We start from the raw sequence: 5,035 nt of genomic DNA, 5'->3' as shown, positions 1-5,035 counted from the left end.
CAAAGGCTTGGAGGCAAGAGCAAACTGGATATGTAAAGGGACAACATGTAGTACAATTTGGCTGGAAGGTAAAACATTTGAGAGTGAGAATACAGATAGAAAGGTAAGGAGCGGTGTCTGATTGTAGTGGGCCTTGAGGAAAGGGAGTAAGTAAAGATAACACTGAGATTTTGAGAATGGGTGAATGGTGCTACCATTGATAGAAAACTGACAATCAGAGGGAGGTTTTGGGGCTTCTTTCTTTTTGGGGGGAAACAGATATTTTGGGTATATTAAAAATAATGTCTTGCCAGCTTATCCAAGTGGAAATATCTATGAGGCAGCTCAAAATTCAGGTGAAAAGCTTATGAGAAAGATCCTGTCTAGAGAAATAGATTTGGAGATCACCCATGATACCAAAAAATCTTATGAGGAGATAATTGAAGCTGCAGGAATGGATGAGCTTGCCAAAGAAGAGAAAAAAGAGAAAGGGGAGAATGAAAACTTGGGAAACACTTGTCTGAAGGAATTGGGAGGGAAGAGTCAGTAAAGGTTGTTGTTTGTCCTTCATTCTCGAAGAGGACCATGCAATCAAGGAGGTGATGCCATGACGTGCAAGTGAATTGAATATCAGTGAGGGAGGGCTGTGCAGTCACTTTCTCCTCTGGAGTCATCTAGGTCCAGTGGTGAGATATAGATCAGGGATGACTAGAGATGGCCCTGGATGCAGTGGGAGACCTTGGACTTTTTAAGCTAAGGTCTTTAACTGGTCTCAGTTTGACTGAGGCAGAAAAGCAGAGGGAGAACCAGGAGAATATAGTGTCCCCAAAGCTAAGAAGAAAGATGATCAAGAAGGAGAGGGTGGCCAATAGTGTCAAATACTGCAGAAAACAAAACTATCATTCGAAGAGGTTTGATGATGAAAGAGAAGAGAGAGCTGGGACAGTAGTTCAGTGGGTTAGAAGGGTTAAGGGGAGATTTTTCAGGTTTGGGAAGACCTGAATATGTTTGTAAGGAGATAATAAGGAACCAGTGGAAAAGAAAAATATAGCTTAAATCCCCAACCCAAGCCATAGCAGGTGAGAGATATACTGTGTCATCTCAGCTCTATTTCCTAGTCAAGTTTCCTTAATTTCACACTTTCCTGACTCTGTATCCAGCTACATCGGCAGTAATTTTTCTGCCCCCTGCTGTTAAAGCCATCTCTGATCCATCCCAGATTAGCATAAGAAACTCTATTTCTATTTAATATATATGTTTAACAATTAAGTCAACCTAGTTAATACAATGATAGTAATTATTATTATGTATTATTATTAATAATATTTAGCATTTATATAGCACTTTTCAAATATGATATTGTTTTATCCTTAAAACAACTCTGGGAGATAGGTTCTATTATTATCTTCATTTTCCAAATGAGGAAACTCAGGCAGACAGAGATGAACTCGTACATCACACAGCTAGTAAGGATGTGAGTCTGGATTTGAACTTGGTTCTTCCTGACTCCAGGCCCAACATCCTATTTACTGTACCACTTAACAGTGAGGTACCTTTAAGAGAGAGGCAACATGTAACAGGCAAGTCAAAACACCTCCACTACTTTGACCACCACCTTTCCCTAAATCCTTATAGAAAGAGCTTAGAACCATGACCTCAAGCCTTAGGAATATCAAGTGTCACCCAGATCACTGCCTCTCTTTTTATCCCAACACTCAAAGTCATACAACTTCTATGGAGAAAGGGCGGGCCATCCCCACCAGCTGCTGACCAACTTCCACCTGTGGGCAGGTAATTCAACCCACCCAGAGAAGCAAAGAACTCTGAGGGAGAGACAGAGACAGCATGTTACAGGTTCATCATATCACTACCACCATCACCTCCCCTTGGACCTCAATGGAGATAGCTGAGCACCCAGAATCCAAGAACTTTGGGAATAGCAGTATTACTAAGATCGCGAGTCCATCTTCCAGCCTGAGCCTAAAATCATCATGGAGGGGAATAAACATGGCAAAGAAAGGGCCTACCTTCCTCCAACCACCAATACCAACTGCTGCCAAACTGCCACCAAGGTAGGGACAAGAGCCCTAGGAGTGTCAACGCCACACAAACCATTGGTCCTGCTTCTGGTCTAGCCCCTGAATCATTGTCCCAAAAAGTAAGGAAGCTAAATGTCATGGTAGATAGAGTGCTGGGTCCGAAGTCAGAATAGGCCTGAGTTCAAATCCAGCTTCAGACATTTATTAGCTCTATGACCATGGGCAAGTCACTTAACTTCTTTCTGTCTCAGGTTCCTCCTCTGCAAAATAGGGACAATAATAGTATCTACCTCCCCCAAAATTTGTGTGATTTGCCTTATTGTAATATTCATTTTATTGTAGTGGCCTAGAACCAAACTCCCAATCTTTCCAAGGTATGCCTGTACTCATTTTATATTACTCTCTGGAACCATACAAAACCAGGGGGCTTATTTTTTCCCATTTCTGACAAGACAGATATGGTCTTTTCTGTGGTGTTGTGAAGAAACCACTGTAAAATTCTGTTTTAAAAATTGCCCAGTTTTGTTCACTCATTCTTAAAACCTTACACAAGGGGAAAACAACTAAAGTTTGTCCTCTTTAAGAAAGAATCAATTGCATCTAGAGTTCTAAGTGCAAAGCCTGCTCTAAAAAAGACTTTCAGTGTGAATAGGACCTTAGCTATTTTGGAAGAAGGAGAGTAAGTGATATACCATGTGGTGGATAGACTAAAGGCTTAATGACTGAAATGGGACAATCACCATAGAATCATGTTCATATTTATATTCATGTGTTTTTCCCATTTTCTGTTAGCCACAAGAGAAGCCTGGAGCATCCTTCCTATCCCTCTCCTATTTTATAGATGAGAAAACTGAGACTCAGAGTGGAGGTGATTTACCCAATTTCAAATGTAAGAAAAAATTTTCATGACAGACACAGTAGATAGAGCACTGAACCTATAGTGAAGACCTGAATTAAAATCTGGCCTCAGACACTTACTAGCTGGGCAAGTCATTTAACCTTGTCTGCCTCAGTTCCTCATCTGTAAAAATAAGCTAGAGAAGGAAATGACAAACCACCCCAAAGGCAAACCTTTGCTAAGAAAACTCCAAATGGGGTCATGAGGAGTCAGACAGACTGAGATGACTGATTAACATTTCATGATAGGGATAGTGTCCTTGAGGTGTTTGGGCCCACATAAGGTCCTAGTAATAATAATAATAAGCACATAATTAAAAGCTAATATGATGAAAGCTATAAACACTGGTGTCAAGCTGAAACATTGGGGCATTAAACATTCCAGGAATAAATGTTTTTGAAAAAACTTCTGGCTAGTTACAAATTCAGGGTGAATAAAGGGTATTTGCTACTAAACTCTGAGTTTTCCCTCTAAGGTTAATTTAAGTTAAGTCATGATTTAAAATAGTTAATATTTAGTGAGTAAAGTGTTTCGTTGTTTGACTGTCTTTTAATTATACTCTATATTGTATATCTTTGTTACACTCGTGTTTTTTGGTGGCAAATCCACCCAAGAGATCAAATTATAGATCAGAAGGTGCTTTGTGTGTACATAATGAGAAAAGGGAAAAATATTTTGTAACATGAAGTTTCATCAAAAAAATTATAGTTAATAATAATTAAAATAACAAGTATTAAATGAGCTAATATGTAGCATTTTGAGGTTTACAAAGCACTTTAAAATTTTTATCTCATTTCATTCTCACACCAACCTTGCAAAGTGGGTGCTAATTACTATCCCCATTTTATGGTTGAGGAAACTGAGGCTGAGAGTGATTAAGTGATTTGAAGTCATGTTTGAGGTGGGATTTAAACTAAGGTCTTCTTAACTACAAGTTTAACAGTATATATTACGCCAACCTATCTGCTTTAAAAAAACAAATTCCCTAATGAGCTTTTGTCTCCAGTTTTTGTGTTCCAAATCATAACAGTGTCATTTCTAATCCATTATAGACTCAGGTATTTTGGATTCATTGGTCTCATCGTCCTTGCAAGTTCAGCTTCCTTATTAGCTCTCCACTGGGTCACAATTTACAAGTGTGTCTGAGAGGTGACATTGCTTTGTCTTTCCAAGCAAGATAAAAATCTGTATCTTGACTGAAGTAGAAAACAGTATAGATGCTATAAGGAGAAGCAGAGACTATGGAACTAAATTAAATGTATTCTTAGGGACAGATATGTTCAGTTCCATCCTTGGATAGCAACAGATTGACAAATATTTATGCATGGTTGTGGGGTATGTGTCTATGTGTGTGTGTATACAAGTAAGTTGCAGACTCTGCCTTCAGAGAGCTTACAATAAAGCTGGGAAAAGAACATATAGATGTGAAAAGTTAAATGCAACTAAAAGATTTAAATAACAGTTCGAGACAATAATTGGCCAGAATCATTGAGGATTTCAGGAGCCTAGATGACTAAAATTGAATTCCACTCTGGGAGAAAGAAATTTGGTCTATGACCTATATATTCTTAATAGGGTGGGGGAAGGGAAGGAAATAACTTCGTGATAAAGAGACTAATACTAAAAATACAATGATGCTTCTATTAAAAACAGCACTGCAATGTCAAATTGATGCAATGGGTGATGGAGTCAGGAAAAGGGATAATTCAAGGACAGCTTTGAATGGTCTCATGGTGATGACTGTCCCATAGAGCCTGGCTTATTTTTGAGTGTTGCAGTTCTTTGCTTAGTGGTCCTTTTGTATCATTAAAGTGCCTACCTTGGCATTCTTTACTAATGTCACTCAATAAATGCTTGTTGAACTGAATTACTTCAGTTCTTCATTTAGAAAAAATACTGTAAGTATTAACTCATGACATTTTGTAGGCACAGAGGAAAACAACCCCCTTTATGAGTTTTCTTTGTTTAAATCTTTGATTTAAATAGCTTAAAAACAGAGAAAATTGTTGATCTCACAAGGTTATTGTGAGATCCAAATAGATAATGTAAGCTGTAGACCACCATATAAATACAAGCTGTTATTGTTATTATAATAATAATAATTTAATTAATATACAGA

The sequence above is a fragment of the Vombatus ursinus genome, unplaced genomic scaffold, assembly GCF_900497805.2.
Source record: "Vombatus ursinus unplaced genomic scaffold, bare-nosed wombat genome assembly UNPS02014832.1, whole genome shotgun sequence".
Lineage (NCBI taxonomy): Eukaryota > Metazoa > Chordata > Mammalia > Diprotodontia > Vombatidae > Vombatus > Vombatus ursinus.
Note: the sequence above shows the minus strand (reverse complement) of the source record.